Source organism: Narcine bancroftii, chromosome 6 (genome assembly GCF_036971445.1).
Source record: "Narcine bancroftii isolate sNarBan1 chromosome 6, sNarBan1.hap1, whole genome shotgun sequence".
In the NCBI taxonomy this organism is placed as follows: Eukaryota; Metazoa; Chordata; class Chondrichthyes; order Torpediniformes; family Narcinidae; genus Narcine; species Narcine bancroftii.
Genome location: NC_091474.1, coordinates 162999486 through 163021233, shown reverse-complemented (window position 1 = coordinate 163021233; position 21748 = coordinate 162999486). Strand labels below are relative to the sequence as shown.

General features: G+C 38.5%; 1 protein-coding gene across 5 annotated transcripts in view; it reads left to right on the top strand.

Moving 5' to 3' along the window:
• The window catches only part of asxl2 (ASXL transcriptional regulator 2), a 224720-nt gene that overhangs the window by 30176 nt on the left and 172796 nt on the right, over positions 1-21748 (top strand). The window contains exon 1 of one of the 5 annotated variants that reach the window (XM_069886555.1): positions 2114-2132. The exons of the other annotated variants lie outside the window; for them this stretch is intronic. The gene's annotated coding sequence lies outside the window, so the exon portion shown is untranslated. Of the gene's footprint in view, positions 1-2113; positions 2133-21748 lie in introns of those variants that run through there. 5 annotated transcript variants of the gene reach the window in all.

Below are 21748 nucleotides of genomic sequence, written 5' to 3'. Positions count from 1 at the left end.
CCCAAGTTCTTGTTCTACCCAGCTGCACTTAAGGGTGTAGCCATGGCTTTCAAGTGGTAGCCATGGGTCCTTCAGGCCACCCTGTCTTTGCCATCCATCAAGAACTAACTTGAACTAATTCTGTACTGATCCCATTTTATTCCCCTCAACTCCAATGCCCCTCCCCTCTCTCTGATTCTATATCTCTTCCACTCTTTGGGGCATTTTGCAGTGATGAGTTGCCCCAGGAATGAGCGTGCCTATAGGATATTGAGGGAAACTGAAGTACCCATTGGAAACCAAGTTCTCTCTAATTTTTAGTGGTCAGTGTCTGCCAAAATCATATGCTGTGCAAATTTTTTTCCTCTGTGACAGACTGAATGCTTGTGCAAATGTAAACTTGAAATTGTTTCCAGATAATGTTCCCAAAGGTTATCTCATGGTTATTAAAACTGTATTGGCATGTTTTAATATCATACAAGTATGATTGCATTCTCCAAAGGAGGTATTGGATAGAATGACATGATTTTAGGTAACTGACCCTCTGTGCGCACATGGGTTTTCTTTGTGCACTGGTTGCAAAAAAGAGGGTGCACGTGCCCAGCTTCAAGGGAACAGTACTGGAAGCCCACATTGTCACAGGGAGAAAATGTCATCCCCACATTGACAATACTGGAGGTCAAGCCTGGACCAAGGTAGCTGGAGCTATGAAACAATATGACTTTTGCAGCATTATGTCACTTTTTATACACATTGTTAAAGCCACATTTGACTGTGATAACATGATGCTTTTCAGACCGTATAATAGGGAGATTGCAAATCACTTGGTCTATATAAGATACATAAATGGTAAGTGAACTAAACTAAACACATTTTGCCAAGAAACAGAAAATGCCCAAAAAGAAACCAGTCTGCAGAGTAAATATCTTGAGAAGATTTATGGGGAAGGCAGAAGATAGAAGAATTGCAAATTCAAAAATTCTCAAAATGCCTTTCACTCTGGCATGTACTGATAAATCACTCACCTTAGTGGGATGCATTGTACCCAGGAGAATGACAAGCTGCTAGGTATGGCAGAAGGCAAATGCAAGATTTTTGGTGAGGATGACGGGGAAGAGAACTCTCCTTTTCTATTAGATGTTGTCCTGTCTTTGATTCCCTTTATTTGAGGGGTGCATCTGAAGTCTGGGCTTCACCGGAATTTTTTACTTATTTGATGTTGCTGAACCTGCTGAGTTCTTCTAGCAGATTGTGTTTTGCTCCAAATTCCAGAATCTGCAATCTCCTGTCAAGTAAATCTCAAGGAAATATTAGTTGTCTTTTAAATGATGATTTACGCAGTGCCAGTGGTGCAACTGGCAGAAACATCGGCCGATGAAAGAGATTTGTTGGGTGAATAATTTTCACTGTGAGGACAAGAGCTTGATGTCTGAGGACACCAGTCCAGGAAATGAAGTGACTTTGTCCAAGGGCTATCCTGGTGGCCAAGGGGGTAATGCCTCGAGGCACAATGAAATAACAACTGAATCATTGCAATTGCAGTAGTGCAGAATGAGAAACCAGATGACAGGTACAGGCATATGACCTTCACTGTTTGGACTCTGGCCATTTTTAACCTTTCATAACGTATACTCTGGACTGGATCCATGAGTAAAAAGTACAGTATGAACATCAGTATGAACCAGCTGGTCGTTGGGTATAAAATGAGTCCTGGAAGGTGGAGGCATGGAGTAGATGCGCTTGTTAGTCGTCCCTGAAAACCAGGACACGGAATCCAAGGGTTAATACTCACACGGTAGTGATTGGTGACAATAGGCTTCCAAGAAAAGTCATCAGAAACTTCTACATATATGTTTAATGTTGGTTCATTTTTCTAGCTTTCAAGGATGTTGAAATTCAAGAGTGGGGAAGAACTTGTGCAAAGGTCATAAATCGGTGGAAACTGGTCACATTATTATTTTGAGGATCACGGTGAAAACAGGAAATAAACATCAATATGAGTCATTAGTTAGTAGCAGTTGTCAATAAAAAACGGATCCTGAGAGGAGATGAAACAAAGAGTGTTCCACATAGCTTACAAGAGAAATACAATCAAGTTTCCCTTAGCAATGGTCTTCATTCGGAGTGAGAAGAGTTAAAGGAATTTGTTCAAGGTAATACAGAGAGGCTTATCGTCTAAATTGGAGAAGCTGGTAAATGTTTACTATTTGTTAGTCACCATCTCCTGCAAGTGCGATTCTAAGTCACAAGGAATTACAAAAAGATTTGACCAGGAGAATGTAAAATCAATCCAGTAGCAGTGACTGTCAGAGAAGTCGTACTGATACTGGAAAAACTAAAACTAATCAAATAAGGAGAATTTGGTCAGAGCAAAAAGCCGAAATAATAATTACAAGGCTGGCAGTAAACATGGGCCATGAAGAAAGAAACGTACATTAGGCACAAAAGGTGAAATAAGTAACTAGTTGGGAACAATTCTACAGATTTTCAGATTTATTGTCGGAGGAGATACATGACAGCAATTGAGATTCTTTTTCCTGCAGAATTTCTACTAACTGGGAGGTGCAAAAAATAAACTGTACACAGCGTTTACATGTAAACAAATAAAGAACTGTAAACAGATAACGGAATATAAAAACAAAAGTCCAATACAAGAGAATAAAAAAGAAAATCAATAAAATGCACAAGAGTCCTTAAATGAGTCTCTGATTAAGTTTGTCGTTGAGGAGTGTGATAGTGGAGGGGCAGCAGCTGTTCCTTAACCTGGTGTTGAGAGTCTTGTGGTACCTTTACTTCTGTTCCTTTTAAAATTGCTAAAAATCAATTTAATTATTTAAGGTGTTACTGTTACCAAGAACTTCAATAATTTGTTTAAGGAGAATTTTTAATGAAGCATGTCAAGAAGTCCTTGGCTCAATGGTCTCCTCTCTCAATATCCTTATTTGGACTCATTTGTGTCATTAAGATGAATATCCTACCTAAGTACCGATATATTTTTCAAGCTATATCTGTATTGGTTCCCAAAACTTTTTTTGATTCTCTTGATTCAATTATCTCTTGTTTGGATAAATAAACACCCCCATTTTATTAAAACTTCAAAACCCTAACAAGAAAGGGGGTAGGTTAGATGGGGTTTTAATAATTTTTTTCTCGTTTTTGAATATTCCAAATTGAGGTGAAAGGGATAATATTGTTCAATATGTTATGCTTAATGTTGTGTTATGTTTGATGTTTGTTTTCACTATTCAATTTTGTATTCTATTCTCCTCATGTATTTACTTATAATATGTTTCATTAAAAGGTTGAAAAAGAAAGGGAAATAAAAGGTGTTGGCATTGCCAAATTTTAGATTTTATTATTGGGTAGTTAATATTAGATGTGTTACTTTTTGGATTCATCATAAGGATAGACAAGATGATGCAAGTTGGATTAATCTTGAAATTGAATCGACTGAGAAGTATTCTCTTATTTCGATAGTTCCAGCACCTTTTTCTGCTTCTAAATTAACTGATAATTTTGTTGTTAAACATACATTGAGAATTTGGTTTCAATTTAGAAAACATTTTGGATACCACAGATTTCTGCTAGTCAGTCCCCTTTTAGCTTTTTTTTAAAACCTTCAGTACAAGATTTTGGTTTTCATGAATGGTTGGAGTTAGGTATTCAATCTTTTCAAGATCTTTTTAATGACCAAAATTTGGCATCTTTTAAACAATTATCTTCTAAGTTTAAACTGTCTAAATATCATTTTTTTAAAAAAGATATTTACAGATTTGGAGCTTTTTTAATTCCTTGGTATTGAGACTCCCTCAAGATCTGGAATTAAATATAAAAGAGAAGATTTATAATTTTAACCTAAATCATCAATTGTTGATATCAGTTGATATCAGTTGATATCAGTTCTTCATGAGTCATTATTGTTGTCTAGTAATAATTCCCTGGACAAGATTTTAAAAATTATGGGAGCAAGATTTTCAACAATTATTTTTTGATGCGACATGGAACTCTATTTTGAATTTGATAAATTCATCTTCTCTATGTGCCCAACACTCCTTATAACAATTTAAAGTAGTACATTGAGCTTGCTTCTAATATTTCTTCAAATGTAAGACTGAAGAAGGTATATTGTTTCATATGTTTTGGTCATATCTTTCTTTTTCCATTTATTAGGAAAGTATTTTTCATACCTTGCCTTTAGTTCTTAATATTAATTTGATTCCTAATTCTTTTTTTGCCCTCTGGAATGAGTAAGCCAACTGACTTACTACAATCCCATGTAGTTGCCTTTGCTCTCCTTATCACTAGAAGGGCTATATTAGTGAGATGGAAAGATGCTGTTCCTTGTACTTGTATTCAATGACCATCATATGTGATGGCATGCCTGACTTTGGTGGGGGGGAAATTAAATGTTATAATACTGAAATGAATTTTAACTTTGCAAGTTAATGGGGTGCTTTTCTTAATTATTTTCATAATTTATAAGATTTTGTGGTTTGATTATTTTCCCTTTTACAGTAGTGGAATATAGATGTTCAACCAATAACTTCACAAGGAAGGGGTTAGATTATGAGCATAATTTTTGTTTTTTTCAATGTATTATAGGTTATTTGTAGCCATGTGTAATAGTTGGATACTTATTATTTTTACTTATGTATGTATGTTGAAAAAAGAACAGTGTGTGCTGGATGGTGAGGGTCTTTGATGATTGCTGCTGCTCTCTGACAGCAGCGTTCCATGTTGATGTTCTCAATAGTGGGAAGGGTTTTGCCTGTGATGTCCTGGGCTGTGCCCACGACCTTCTGGAGGGCTTTATGCTCAGATGACCCCATATCAGATTGTGATGCAGCTCGTCAGTACACTTTCCACCAAACCTCTGTCGGAATTTGGCCGATATGCAGATGTCACTGGTCTTGCTGAATGGTAGATCGTGAAGCTATTGCTTTTCAACCCAAAAAATGACAAAACTTTATGCTGGATTTATTTTGTGTTCAGTTGACTTTTCCTGATTTATTCTTTACCATACCTGTCTATCCCTCTCCTGATTTATTCTTTACCATACCTGTATATCCCTTTCCCAGTGACATTTGATTTTAAAGCTCCATCCTTAATTTCCAAATGAGTGAAATTATTAATATTCATTTTGATGAGATGTTGGGACAATGATTTGTTTAAAAGCTGTATGCGAAGCATGGTGTGCATCGGTTGAGCTGTGCTCCACTAGTGGAAAACCTTCCTGGGAAGGTGCACCTATTGATTCACCAGTCAGCCACAGAAAAGCCGGTCTGGTGGTAGTGGATGCTGTAATAGAGTATTCTATTACAATATGGAGGAGCTGCAGCCTGTGGATGGCTGAATCTTGCTCTGGTTGGAAATCATCAGGATTATTGTGAATGGGGTAGAATTTAGTAGTAAATCCTTGATTCTGCCAGCAGACCAGAGAGGAAAAATAATCTTGGAGTGATACAAAATAAGTGGTATTTTTAATTCATTTTGAAAAAAAATTTGGAGATGAAGTCAAGAAGAGTGCTTGGTTGCAGAGAGGTTTGGTCCTTGACTTGAAAACTCCAGGAAGGATCCTATCAGAGTTTACAAAGTGTGTATCCTGAATGCATTATCATGTTTGTAAAATTTATAATCACATTATGGGTGGGGATGGTTGATTTTTGTCATATATTCATCTAAATCTTGGAACACAGGAACTAAGCATTTGAGTAACCTGGCTGTTGCTACCATCGCAGGAAATGAGTGTTCTGATACGATAAAAACAAATTGTGGTCTCTGGACAATTCCATTATAGCAATGACAGAGCGCTGATACTGATGTTGGATTTAGTGCTTTGCTTAGCTTACTGTGAAAACCACATAAATGTCTCCAAATTTGATTATGTTTTTACCAAGAAGGTTAAGAGTAGGACAGTAGATACAAATGGAATTTAACTCTGCTAAGTGCAAGATGTTCCACTGTGGTAGTTTAAACTGAAACAAGACTTGCACAGTGACTTGAAGGGCAATGGAGTGTTGAAAAACAAAGAGACTTGGTGTACAAGTCCATGAAATTGACAATGCAAGTAGAGAGGGTGTTGGAGAAGGGTGTTGGGATGCTTGCCTTCATTGGTCAGGGGATCAAGTACAGGAGGAGGAGCGTCATTCGCTGTGCAAGAAGTTGAAGAGCCACACACAAATGTGTTGGAGTACCTCAGTAGGTCACATTGCATCTAGTGTTGTGTTCAGAATATGTTCGACGGGTCTGAAGAGAATCAAGACTCGACCGTGTTATTGATAACAGTGGTCTTTATTTCTTCTTTGGCTTGGCTTCGTGGACGAAGATTTATGGAGGGGGTAAAAGTCCACGTCAGCTGCAGGCTCGTTTGTGGCTGACAAGTCCGATGCGGGACAGGCAGACACGGTTGCAGCGGCTGCAGGGGAAAATTGGTTGGTTGGGGTTGGGTGTTGGGTTTTTCCTCTTATTTATTTATGCACTTGGAATTCACAAGAAGGAACACACTCTCACAGACTAACCCAGAATAATACACAAATTACTTCACGTCGGGTGCAAATAAATCGCAAAACATTTTTAACCCCTGATTGGGGATGCGAAGGTTAAACACACATTACCCACCACCTCTCTCAATCTCTCTCAATCACAGCACAGGAAATTAATTACAACTAACAAGTATATCAAGTGAACCTGATCTCCAGTATTGCCCATAGCTCAGGATCCAAGATTGGCTCATTGCAATCAGCACTCTGGAAATCCCTATGACTTGCGACCTGGTGTTCAGTGATGGTCTCCGTGCAGCGAACAGAGAGAGCAAGATAAACTGCATGTGCTGCTTTTTTAATGCGGGGGAACGTCCACTTACCCTGTGAGGACTAATCGCATGCCAGCCTCACCTGTGGGCAGATCTAACGCTAGTTGGAAGGACCAATCACGCATCAGCCTCACAAGAGAGCAGATCTAACCCTTGATTGGTAGATGAGGTGACTTCTGATGAGGTTCCAGCAGAGAGGTCACATGACATTCCGCAATCCACATTCCGACCAGGTTCCAGACGGAGAGGTCTGTTATGAGCCCAAGGGACTCAAAAACCAGCAGCAATAGAAATTCACCAAGACATTGGTTACTGAAACAAAACTGGTTTTATTTTCTTAATACATAATAATAGGATCAATACCTTATTACTATTAACTTAACCCCTTTCTAATTCTAACCGCATGTGTATGTAATATTTATGTGTTTAGGAAAATTCTTTTTCACTGTCCAATCATTAATTTTTCACTTCAAGTTCACTGGTATCAGGCAATCTCCAATACTGTGCACAGAATTAAACCGTTATATTCACCAGGCTCTGGTGCTTTAACTTGTTACTGCCCAGGAAGGTCATTGTTGGTTTCAAAGAGAGATTCATTGTTCGTTGGACACACGAACTGATCTTTTTCAATCAGCAACTGAAGTGTCTTACTGAAGAAACTTGTCCACTCTTGGGTTTTTTAAAAAGGTAACCTCTTCTTCCAGGTGACCACAAGAAGTTCTTCTTTTTCCTCTATTTCAGAAGAAACAATAATTAACCACAACCTCTGCAATTGACCACAGAGATTTAGAATAGGCTGAACTCAAAACCTGTTTTGAAATGGGGTCTTGCAGCAGGTCTACTAACTTGCAGCCTTCACCACAAACTGCTGCAGAATACTCTCCCAAACAATGGATGTTTTCTCTCTGTTTGCAAAACATGTGGTCCCTCTTAGGGCAATAAACTTCAACCAGAAATTTAAAACTCTGGCACCAGGTTAGTAGCCAAAAGATTTCTCAGTTCTTGAGCCAGTACGCTGTTCAAACATGCTGGTCCATTAACACCTACTTGTGAAACTTTCACGAGCACTTCCATTGTCTCTGCAAAGTAGACTTTAAGTCTATCCTTGCATGGCTCTTGCATGGTAAATGAGATATTTATGAAATATGACCTAATAACTAAACCTCACAATCTTACCCTTTAAGATATCATAATTTTATTAACTTATTCCATAACAGGTCACATGGTCCTTCCCTATCCACATATCATTCCACCTCTCAGAAGTCACTACAACATGCCAATCCATTTACAGGCTTGTACCCTGCAGAGGTATCTACTTTACATACAGCCCATACCCCACTGATGGCCCATCAACTTCCTTTTTCCCCACAGGTCCACCAACTTCCCTGTAGCTGTTGTTCAGGGATTGATCCCTGGCTTGTTTAATTGGTTCACCGACCAATTATTCCCCGACTAGCCTGGATGCAAGTGCAGTGCTTCTTACAGACAACAGCACTGTACCATCTTTGTCTGCAAACAGGTCCAAGGCCATCCTTACTCCAACTTATACCAAAGAGCCATAGCCATCTTGTTGGCCAGCGTCTTCACCATGTGGCCATGCGTCCTGGTTTTTCTTCAGAATTTCAAGGCATATGATGATATGCTTCCCAGACAGCAGCTGCTGTACCATCCCAGGATATCCAGGGATTGGCCCTGCAAATGTGCATCCAAGATGCACTATTTAGCCTCCAGGGAGCACCCACCTCTGCTGGGATGTTGGCTGCGGAACCTCTCATGCCAGGATACTGTTCCTGCTCGCATTCCCCCTGTTGCTTGGACCAGTACTGGTTGTACTGACTGCACATCGAATGGGGAAATCATTTTGAGAGTCGGGACTTTGTATTGGCCAGATTGTGTACAGGGAAAGACCCGCCTTTGAGCCACCCACCCCACGGAAGGTTGCTGGATGTGTGGCTGTTACTGGCAAAGTTGGCTGGTGATCATTACCTCCCCAACACAAGAATATCAAAACTTGTGGAGCTGGACTCCCCCCCCCCCCCCAGACTCTGTTTTCAGTGTCGGCAAGGATCAATATTCATGACAGCCCTTTGGTAGTGTTCAAGTTGTTGGCTCTGTCAGTGTATTCATCAGCCACGTGTCCAACCACTGCTTCTAGTGCCCGCAATTGAATCATCCTGTGAATGAAGAAAACTCTCTCTCTCTCTGTTTTATTTTGTGTGTGTGTGTGTGTGTGTGTGTGTGTGTGTACTTTTTAAAAAAAAAAATTCTGTTTTCCCCTGGAAATGCCACCCATTGCATTTTTTCCCCAGTTTTTGCACTACTAACCTCCCTCATTCTTAGCGGCCCACAACTGAAAGAGAGATGTGCATGCCCATACACACACATGCAAAAACATAGTTATTTTTTCCTTTTCTTTTGATTATTTTCATAATTTTTTTTAAGCAAGTTAATATGGCTATATAAGAAGCTGAGACTCGGCGGTGGGGGGGAAAGGAAGAAACCTCCTGGTTTGGAGAATCACCCTCTACTATTCTGGAATACATAAAAGACCTGAAGAAGGGTGTTAATCAAAGCACCTATTGCTCAGGTTGCCAATAAACAATAATGATACCAAAATGAAGGATCTGGAAACTTCATCTGAATTTTTGAAAGCTCAACTTCAAGACTCACAATGAGATATACTATGTTAAACAGATCTAATGTTATTTAACTGAATAAAGTCATGGACTTGGAGGTTCGGAGCAGAAGAAACAATTTAAGAATTATTGGATTAAAAGAAAAATTGAATTTGGCCACTGTACCAATTTCACTGCTGAGTTTCTCCACAGGTGATCGGTCAAGACTTACTGCCTACAGTATCAGAAGTCAACAGAGTGCATCGATCATTTATTCCTAAACTAGCTCCTCGTGGCAAGCCTGCTCAATTACTCAGATTAAATATCAATTGATACTGCAATCCCAGCATAGAGTGATGTTACATTATCAGGATTGTTGATGATTACCCCGCACAGGTCATGAAGGAATGTACTTAGTCCAAAGAAGTTATGTGTCAATTCTATAAAGGCAGTTTTAAATCATCTCTGCATTTCCAGGCAAGATTGCGAATCACTTTACCAGGTAAGTCTACAAAATGGCTGAATTCCCCCAAGGTTGCTCAGATTTCTGGAAGAATTTCCTTCTGCTTCAGCTGTTCAGAAAAGTGCTGATATTTTGGGTTTGACTGTATCTCATTCTAATTGCTATTCCCAGTTCTTGTGTGGCTGTTCAATTATGCCGGCATACGATTCTTTTTGGATTTAGGTTTTTTAACATTTTTCTTTTGATTATTTTTATAATTGGGCAGAAAGTCCATTTTCTTTTATTCATTTTTTATTCTTTTTATAAGACTGTTAATGTCTTATTTCACTTTTTTTTAAATTAACAATTATTCATTAGTTGGGATCTATTGTAAGTCTATTTAAAAATATTTTAAACTTTATTTATAATTTTTTAACTTTGATAACAAAGTTAAAAGTATACACCGATATTCCTTTCTAACCTTTGTGTTTTCTTTTTAGTCAAAAGATGTCTAGTGGTTTATGGAAGCTTGATTAACTTTCACTTTATTAGGAGTGCTGCCAACACAGATGTGGGGGTTATGTGCTTGGTTTGCTAGCTTGCTGTTCCCAGGGATAGCTTGGGATAGCTGGGCGAAGGGCAGGGATGGTAGTTTTAGATTGGGCTCCTTTAAGAGTTGGCGGTTTCGGCACTTACATAGCATTCATAATTTTACTGCCAATTAATTATATTGATCTCAGTTTTGCTTTCTTGGTAATATTGGATTGTAATTTTTCAGATGGCTAAAGCTATAAATATAATTTGTTGGAACGTTTCTGGTTTGAATCATCCTGCAAAGCAATATCAGATTTTTTTCCATGTTTCAAGATACTCCTTTTCGTCCATCGGATACCTCTCATTTTTTAAGATTTTGCAAGGGATAACACTTTATTTCAGCATTTATGGCTAAGTCAAGAGGTGTCTCAATATTGAATGATCAGTATATTCCTTTTGTTAAACATAATGTTATGGCTGAGCCTAATGGTTGCTATTTGATTCTATCCTGTAAACCTTATAATATATTGATAGTTTTTGTTAATATTTACTACCCTAATATAGAAGATCCAAACTGTTTTGAATGGCTTTTTTCTCTCTTACCAGAATTAAATTTATATTTTTTGATTGTGGGAGTTGACCTGAACTGTTGGTTAGATCCTGTATTCCAGGGGTGTCAAACTCAAATTTACAGAGGGCCAAAATTAAAAACTTGGACTAAGTCATGGACCAAACTAAATATTTATTGAAAATTTTCAACAACATCAGCAAGTTTTCTCTTCTTTCAACATATGCAATGTTAAACTTTTTCTTATTAAAATAAATGTTTAATAATAGTTTTGGTTAAACTCTTTCCAGAAGAAGCATTAACAAATGAGAAAGTAAATATTCAATAAATAATATTTCTCTATAGCCTTTAAGCTCCTTTTAAATTTTTTTTCACAAGCCAACAAGTCAAAAAAATAACAACTTGCTTCAATGAAAATCCAATCTTTCAACTATGAACAGTCCAAAGTTAACCAAAGAAAATATTAATCCAAGCTTAGCTTGCTACACTGTGATTTACTCTGATGCACCTGGGTTTAAACCAGATCCTTGGCATCTCTTCTTAGATGCAAGTTCATCAAACTGTGGGGTCAGAGTTTGCCTCCCACCTGTCTTGAAAGGTCCTGTTTTCTGTCTTTCGTTTGGCCATTTTTCGTAAGGGGTTTATTACATGTGAGTTGGGCGACAGGTCGCAGATGCTAATGAAAGTAAAGAGAGGAGGTGGGGGCGATTAGCGGGCTGATGGGCTGGCGCCAACTCATTTTCAAAGCATTCTGGGATCTGTAGTATTAGCTGTGCATGCGCATACTGGCGCGGCGGCCAGCGGACCAGCTCTAATACATATTTGATATGATCTTGCGGGCCAAATATAATTATACCATGGGCCAAATTTGGCCCGCAGGCCTGAGTTTGACATGTGTGCTGTTTTCGATAGCTTATCTCTCAAAAACTGCCTCATTAAACATGTCCGCTATATTTGTTCGTTACAGTGTGGCATTGTAGATATTTGGAGATTTTTCCATCCTCATGATAGGAATTTTTTTTTCTCTCTGAGGTACATCACATATATCCTATGACTATTTCCTCGCAGATAAACAATGAATATGACAGCATATTAATCTCTGATCACTCTCTGGTGGTATCAGTTAATATTCTGGATTTACCTAGCACTACTAAACAATGGCACTTTACTATTTGAATGGCAATAGATTAAGAGATGGGGAAGTGCAGAGAGACCTAGGGGTACTTGTACACCAGTCTCTGAAGGTGAGCATGCAGGTACAGCAGGCGGTTAAAAAGGCAAATGGTATGTTGGCCTTCATATCAAGAGGGTTTGAGTAAAGGAATAAGGATACCTTACTGCAGTTGTGCAGAGCCTTGGTGAGACCCCACCTGGAGTATTATGTGCAGTTTTGGTCACCTTATCTAAGGAAGGATGTTCTTGCAATGGAGGGAGTGCAGAGGCGATTCACCATGCTGATACCTGGAATGGCAGGAATGACTTGTGAGGAAAGATTGCACAAATTGGGATTGTACTCGCTGGAGTTTAGAAGATTGAGAAGGGATCTCATAGAGACATATAAAATTCTGGCAGGATTGGACAGATGGGATGGGATGCAGATGGGATGTTTCCAATGATGGGAAAATTCAGAACCCGGGGCCATGGTTTGAGGATAATAGGCAAACCATTTAGGACCGAGATGAGGAGGAATTTCTTTACCCAGAGGGTGGTGCATCTGTGGAATTCATTGCCACAGAGGGCAGTAGAGGCAGGTTCATTGAATATATTTAAGAGAGAATTAGATATATTTCTTCAGTATAAGGGTATTAAAGGTTACGGAGAGAAGGCGGAGACGGGGTACTAAACTTTAAGATCAGCCATGATCTCGTTGAATGGCGGAGCAGGCTCGAAAGGTCGAATGACCTACTCCTGCTCCTATCTTCTATGTCTATGTCTATGTCTAATTCTATTTTATTGTCAGATCTGACTTTTTGGAATTCATAAAAATCAAATTGCTTTCTTTTAAGAAAAAAAAAGCCTCTTCAGAGGTTTTAGGCATGGTTATATTAGAGGTCAAATTATTTCATTTATGGCTCATGTCAAAAAGAGATCTAATTCAGAGAGAGAGAGATGAATTGGCTAGTCAATTGAAGCCTATAGACCAGAAGAATGCTGAGATTTTGAAACCTGACCTTTATATAAAAAAAGGGTTGAACTTGAAGTATGATTTACTTCTTCCTTTTCCTATTCAGACTCAACTTTTACGGAGTAAATCCAAATTTTACATCCATGGTGATAAAGCAGGAAAGTTTCGAGCTAGCCAGTTGAAAGATTATACTGCTAAGTGACTTATTTCAGAAATTTGTAATGGGGTTACTACTACTGACCATGAAGATTTTCAACAATTTTATTCCAAACTTTATAATCAGAATGTATTAAGGATTCAATTTTTATGGAAGAATGTTTAGATGAGTTGACTATTCCTTTGCTTTCTTCATAAGATCAGTTACGGATGGAAAAGCTTGTCTCCTCTGAGGAGATTATTGCAGTAATCAACTCTTTATCAGACTTTCTTACAATCATTAACATCTCATTTAGACTCTGTTCTCTCTAAAACATTTGCTGTTGGAAAATTTCCTGTTACTTTTTATGAACCCTCAATTTCACTTATTCGCAAAAAGAATAAGGATTTATCTGACTGTTCCTCTTTTAGACCAATTGCTGTTTTGAATGCTGATGCTAAGATTTTGTCTAAAATATTGGCCTGTAGGTTAGAAAACATCATGTTTCTTATTATTTATGAAGATCAAACCGGGTTTATTAAGGTTTGTTATTCTCAATTTAATATCAGCTGCTTATTAAATATTCTTTACTCTCCTCCTGTCTTATCTTCTGAGTGTGTTATCTCATTAGATGCTGAAAAACCTTTTGGTAGGGTAGAATGGGACTATTGACGTGTTAGAAAAAAAAATAATTTTGGTCCTAAATTTATCGATTGGATTAAATTGATATATTTATCTCCTGTTGTCTCAATCTTTACCAATTTTTAGAATCCAATCCCTTTAATCTTTACCGTGGTACTTGGCAATTCCTCTTAGCCCGTTACTATTTAATTTTACATTAGAACTATCAGCTGTGGCCTTTCGGCAATCTAATGACATCTCTGGAACTTTGAGGTGGAACTGTTCATAAAGTTTCTTTTTATGTGGATGATCTTCTGTTGTATATTTCAGATCCTGATCGTTCAATTCCATCCATTATGTCACTGCTTCACCAGTTGAGTCAGTTTTCAGATTATAAACTAAATCTTCAGAAAAGCGAGTTGTTTGTATTGAATTTTTCTGACTCTCAAGATACCAGAGTTAAACATTGATTCAATTACCTAGGTGCTACTATTACTAAAAATTATAATTTGTTTAAAGAGAATTTTCTTATTTTAATGAATTATGTTGTTTTTAGCCCAGTGGTCTCCTCTGTTGATGTCCTTTATTGGATGAATTAATGTTACTAAGATTAATATCTTACCCAAGTTTTTATATATTTTCCAAGCTGTTTCTGTTTTTGCTTTCAGAACTTTTTTTGATTCACTTGACTGAATTATTTCTTCATATATTTAGAAAAATAAGCATTCACGTCTAAGCAAAGTTTTCCTTAAAAAGAAAGGCAGTTTGGCCTTGTCTAATTTTAGATTTTACTATTGGGCAGCTAATATGAGATCTGTCATTTTAAAAAGAATTATTATGGGGATAGAATAGACGCTTCAAATTGGATTAATTTAGAAATTAACTCTGCAAAAAAAAATTAAAAAAAATCTTATTTTGGTATGTGGGGCACCATGACTTCCAAATTATACGAAAATTATTTTGGGTATCATGGATTTTTACTTGCTCGCTCTGTAATATTTAATTATTTTTTTCCCACCTTCTGTGCATGATTCTGCTTTTCATGAATTGCTTAAGTTGGGTATCCAATCTTTTCAAGATTTATTTATTGATATACTTTAGCTTAATTCGAACAGTTATTTCTTAAATTTAAACTTCACAAATATTTTTTAGATGCCTACAAATTAGGAGTTGTTTGAACTCTAGTGTTGAGACTTTCGCTGGGAATTCTTATAAATATAGTAGGGATGATCTCTGATTTTAAACCAAATCAAAAAAAGTTCATATCATCTACTTTTTTCTTTCCACTCACATATCACTTTAAGTATTCCCTATGCCATAGATGCTTTGTGATTAGTAAGGGATTACTTAAGGTGATATGTGAGTGGAAAGAAAATGTTTGAAAAACCACTGTTTTAATCGTTCCTAAATGACTCGATATGTGCATGGTTTCAGTTCTCCAAAGGAAATGGGTCAATGACAATTTTTCTCAAGCAAAATATTTCAGTAATAATTAGGTCTAGAGCAGTGATTCTCAACCTTCCATTCCCATTCACATACCACATTTTAGCAATCCCTTATTAATCACAGCACCTATGGCACAGGGATTACTTAAAGTGGTATGTGAGTGGAAAGAAAAAGATTGAGAACCACTTATCGATATATTATTTATTATTAAAGTCTAGGGATAATTCCCTAGATCAGATTACAAAATTATGGGAGCAAGATCTTCAACTTTCATTTTCAGATATTATATGGGATTTCATCTTAAAATTGTTTATTTCATCTTTGTGTGCCCGACATTTTGCTTTCACAATTTAAGGTAGTATATCGAGTTTACTTTGCTAAAGTTCAATTGGCTAAATTTTACTCGAACATTTCCTCAAAATGTTACAGGTACAAGACTGAAGAAGGTACTTTGTTACATATGTTTTGGACATGTTCCTCTCTTTCTAATTTTTGAAAAGATAACTTTTGAACTTTATCTTTAGTTCTCAATGTGAATCTGATACCTAATCCTATAATTGCCCTTTTTTGATCAACTAAGACAATTGATTGGAATTTAACTGTGTCTCAATCTCATGTTGTCTCTTTTGCCTCCCTTATTGATAGATGTTTAATACTGATGAGATGGAAAGATGCTATCCCTCCTTCTTGTACTCAATGGCTATCTGATATGATGGCATGCTTAACTTTGGGAAAAAATCAGATGTTTTTCTACTGTAATGGATTTAAATTTTCTAAGCTGGGGTCCTTTTATCGATTATTTTTGCAATTTAGAAGAACACTTGGATCTTGCTTTATGAGTTTGTGGTTTCTTTCAATGGTAGTGAAATTATATGTATTTACCAGATAACTTCAGAAGGGAAGGGGTTAGAATTTGTAGTATAGTATAATAATTTCTTTTTAAAAATCTTTTTCAATTAGCCATATGTTGTAATTGTTTGCTACTTTTTTCTGTTTGACTGTTAAGATATTGAGGTAATTTATAATTTTTTTCTTTTTTTTCTCTGTATATTCCTTTTTGTATATTTCCTTTGATTAATGGCTTTTAGTACTATTTAAGTACTATTTCTGTAAAATCCAATAAACATATTGAAAAAGAAGAAAACAAACCTGGCACTCAAAATGTCCTATTCCAAATAGGTTTGATGGTTTAAAAGAGAATCGAGGTAGGACGCATGTTTATTAACAAACAGTGGTCTTTATACATGGGAATTCACAAAAGGGTGCACTCTATCACAGATGAATATCTAATAATACACAAATTTACTGTACATGGGGTGAAAATAACATTCTCAACTCCTGATTGGGGATGCAAGCGTAAACACACAATACCAATCATCCCTCTCTATCTTGAGGAATTGATTGCTGTGCACTAATAAACAGTAATTACAACAAAAAGTGTATCAAATGAACCTGGTCTCCAGCATTTCAAAGGGATCAGGATCCATGGTTTGCCATCCACATTTGTCCCTCCTGCAGCCTGGAGTTTAGTGATGGCCTTTGAGAGAGCCAGACAAACTCCACGTGCTGCTTTTTCAATGCAGGGCTCATCCACGTGACCTTCAAGAGTCAATCATACATCTGCCTCACCTATGGGCAGATCTAACCATTGATTGGCACCTGGATGACCAATCACACATCAACTGTAAGGGATAATCATGCATCAGCCTCACAAATGGGCAGATCTAACACTTAATTAGCAAGTGAGGTGACTTCCGACGAAGTTTCAGCAGGTTCTCGGCAGTGAGGTCACATAACCCTCCACAATCCACACCACACATAGGAAGTAAATGGTAACCAATATGTCAGGCCACAGCTCTTTTTCAGGTATAAGCAAAAACAGCTAGGCACCTGCCCCTGATCCTTTTGCCATTTGCCGTGACTGCAATTTCAGAACCAACGACTCATAAGTAACAGGCAGGTATGGATTATAATTTTCCTGAAAGCGACTGTTGAGATGGAAAAGTAGAGTTATGGAGTATGCTTCAGGGTTTGAAGATGCTAACCTCAGCTCTTAAAATACATTCAAACTGACCATTTGACCTACTGCCCCAGAAGAGGTTTCCATCGTCCATGAGCTCTTATGGCAGAGGTGTCAAACTCAAATTCACGGAGGGCCAAAATTAAAAACTTGGACTAAGTCGAGGGCCGAACTAAATATTTATTGAAAATTTTCAACAACATCTGCATGTTTTCTCTTCTTTCAACATATGTAATGTTAAACTTTAGGATATAACTTTAGGAGGATAATGTTACAGGTCAGGAGTAGGTAGCTCAAGTTCATCCTTTGCTTGACCTGAGGGAAACATATTTGGTCCCTGTGGAGATGTAGTCAGCATTCACAGACTGTGTCCATTTTGGCCTGCATCAGGACTCAGCATTTCCTGCTCACTCCTCAGGCTCTAGGCCTCTATTCACCCTCGACCCACCATCCCTCTACCTGACCAGTCCTTTACCCAACCTCTACTCACCCCTCACTCCACTCGCTCTGCCTCTACCCACCCCATCCTATACACGCCCCTCTACTGCCTCTCCCCTCAACCTGTTCCTCCCTCTACCCATCTCTCACCCTCTAAACACCCCTCCCATACTCGCCCTGCCCCTCCCCTTTTACCTCTTCCCTATCCACCCCTCCTTCTACTCATCCCTCCCTCTAACTGCCCCTCGCACCACCATAACTTCCACTGCCCATTACTCCTCACCTACACCCTCTGCCCACCCCTGCTTTCCCACCCACTCAGGCCCAGCGCGCTGCCGATCAGCCTTTGCGGACAGCCACCATCTCTCTCTTCACATGCAGGGCCGAACCAGCCGTCCCTGGGGTCCGCGCGGGTGCAAGCGCTGAAGGCCGTGGCGACCGGGAGAAGTGCACTCACGCTGTGGAAGGGCCGTCTGGTGCCAGTCGCGCGGGGCTCACGCTGCCCGGGGGCCGTGCGCAGCCTGCCATGCCCGTCGCGCCGACGGGAAATTACAGGCGCTCGCCAATCCGCTGCACCGCTCGACAGGTGGGAGAAGTGACTGGTTATGCGGGGAGCCTTCCAACTGGCTTTCCGGCTGATGACATCGACAGACTTCTTGTGTTACAATTTCTCGTGTTACAATGGGGAAGGATGTGCAATGAAGGGGGAGGATGGTGGGGGTGACATTACCAAAAAACAGCATCGGCTCTCGCTGCAGGGCGGGCCACCTCTAATACATTTTTGAAATGATCTTGCAGGCCAAATATAATTTGGCCCGCGGGCCAGAGTTTGACATGTGTGTCTTATGGGATGCATGGGTTCGGGTTCATTTTCTGCATCTCGGAGGATCAAAGGCTGTCTGAACTTGGTTAGAATTGAAATGCCAAAGTAGCTTTTGTCCAAAACATGATAATGTGATGATTTGACCATGTTATCCATTCTTCAGTTCACATTCTGTTTCACCCTTGAGTCAGGGACCAGATGTGCAAGGGTCAGAAAAAAAGGACATCCTGTCTGTCATTCACAACGTTGAAGCTATGAATATCCAGCACTTGTACAAGGTGTCAAAGTAGTTTTAATTTCCTCATTTACATTTTAGTGAAACGTTGACAGTTTCCACCTGGGATATTCCAGGGTTTGTCAATTCTGTGCAGTTGAAGTTCAGGTAAAGTTGTTCTTTGCTACTTAATGCAGACAGACTTAATGAAGTGGAAAAGCTGCCATTTTCATAGTTTCTTGCTGTTTGTGTAGTTTGAGGACTTTTTCATTAATGATTAACTCTCAATTTGTTCATTCCAACTGTGAGCCTTCACTTTCCCAGGATTATCACATACCAACTCACAAAGCGGTCTTGTTCAGAACGATAGTTCAAGCTGCAGTGTGTTGGTGTTCATTAACCAGCAGTTGTTGTTTCTTCCTTTCCATTCCTGATTGATCACACGTTCACTTATCCAACTATCCAACTAGCGTTAGGTAAGTGAACTTTATAACATTGATGCATACCAACCAAAGCAAATAAAAACACATTTTGCACAATAGCTTTTCACATAAATGGAACAATAAAATAAGGATTGTCCTTCATTCTGAAATTGATGACTGGATTTATTTCCCCTCCTCGGTGGATTTTCCTGATCAGTCGTCTCTTTTGTTTCCAAGATTGCATCATCCAGCACTAACCAATCAAGACTGACTTTCTGATTTCAACCTTTTTGATGTAATATTTTCACTGTTAAACCTGACATCCAGAGGATGGGTTGGAAATATGGAGGCAGGAGGCTCCAGACTTGGGTCACTGGAATTTACCCTGTTCACAACGGTAGATAATTCCGTGGAACCTTCTCGGCTGAGAAACACTGAGATGCGAGTATGGAAAGCATCAAGTTTTCCATGAAAGGCTTGAGAGAAGTATGGAGTGTTGAAACTGATGCCCTGTTTTTTTCAGATGATATTAGGCCTCTAATATTCTGAAGAGACCTCACTTGTCAATTTTTCAACAAAGGTATCAATTTCTGTTGAATAATTTGTGTTGTTACCTGTTGTTCCAAAACTGCTAATTTTCTCGCAGGGTTCACTTGAATCGTAATCAGAAGTGGCAATCTTCTCCTGCCTCCCTCAGCTCTTCAATCTTGAGCCAACTGCACAGCCTGCTGCTATTCATTAGCTATTTTGATGAAAGAGTAAAGAGAGGACCTGTGACAACAGCGATATTCAGATGCTCTTTGAATATTATTTGAATGTGCAGTTTTATTCCCCATCATAATTTAAAAATGCCTTCAGCTGTGAATACAGACATCTGAAGTTTGGCAGTCAATTGAACAATAAACTATGGAGAAATATTTCTGAACTCCAAACATCTACTTTCACATTAGGCATGAAATCCATGGTTTCAGGTCAATTCGGAGGTCAAAGATAGTGTGACCACTTTCTTGGACGAGTACTAAAGGTCCAGGTCAAGAAAGTCTGATGTCTCTTCCTTCCTTCCTCCCCCTCTACAGCACAAGGGATATTTTGGGTATCTGTCCTGGTGCCTTCCTCTTATGCAAATTGCTCATGGCCTCACTGCTATAACATAAATTACCAGAGCAATGAGGTGCTGCTGTCAAGAGAATTTCCATAGACAATGTTGAAGTGTTAAAAGCATGATGAAGTGGACTTGTGTGATCCATGAATCTTCTTCTGTTGCCTTTCACCAAGTGAGCACAAATAAACAACAGCCCCTTTTCCACTGGTATTCCAGTTAATTGGCTGTGCAGTGTCCTGGGATAAGAAGCCCTTTGTGCCGTTTCCACTGGGCCACCCTTAACTGGGACACAACTCTTCACCTGGGTTTGAGGTGTTCTGCCTTCATCTGGAAACAGGTGGCTTTCTGCTGTCCCTTTTCCACTGGTTTTATCAGCACGCCATTGTCAGCTGATGCTGGGGATATGAGTAGGGGTTGAGGTGGTTAATCGCTCCTTCATTGTACCCATGAGGATGTTCAAAGATCAGTTTCCCCATATAAATTTGAAAATTACGTTCTTGATCTCTTTCCAGAGTATGAGGAAGAGAGAGAATATACCATGCTATCACACTTGACCAGAGGGTCAGATCCCAAATGTTTTCAACAACAGGAATTACATTGAAGTGAATATAAACTCTGCATAGTCTTTGACCAAAAAATTGAATCTCTGTAATGAAATGAATACAGTGTCAAATGATGCAACATTGTCATTTATGGATCTTTATATGTTTGATTCTTGTTCTACTCCATTGAACTCTACTTGAAAATAAAATGCTTGAGTCATGCACAAGTTGCATTGTAATTTCCCCATGTGCAGTTGTAAAATGATTTTCAAATGCAATTTAAATATTCTTGTTGTGCACAGCTCACACCTTATTTGAGTTTATTTTGTTTATACATTTAAAAAAATCTACTGGATCCTTTCAAACAATGCAGTCTAATCATTTTATTTCTCAGTCATAAGTGTGAAAGATGGTGGATTTTGAGTAAATTAACTTTGTGATTTCCTTCCTTCCCCCCATCCCCCCCCAGTGATTTAAAAATAAAATCCCACCAGGAAATGAAGGATGGCTGAAAAGTTGCTGGCAGTGACAGCTGAAGGCTGCAAAATAAGAAAGAGCTGTATGTTTCACACTGCAGATTTGAGATGTGTGATATTGGTAACATTTTCCCAAGGGATGATAAATTAAGATTTAGAAAGCTGATTCATCTCTGTGTAATTGATTCACTTTAACCATTTTGAGGACTCTGATTGCATCTGTCAGTCATATTTAATTAATTTATTGGTGATTAAGACAGTAGTGATGCAAGCTGAGCATTTGTTGCACACTGGAGGTTTGTCCGGAAACGCATTGTAGTCCGTAATCCATAGTATCCATGCACTTTTAAAGAGTACTTTGCACTGGGACCATAAAACTGAACTTGAAGATGCAATCTTGAGTCAATATATTATTTGCATTAAAACTGATCTTT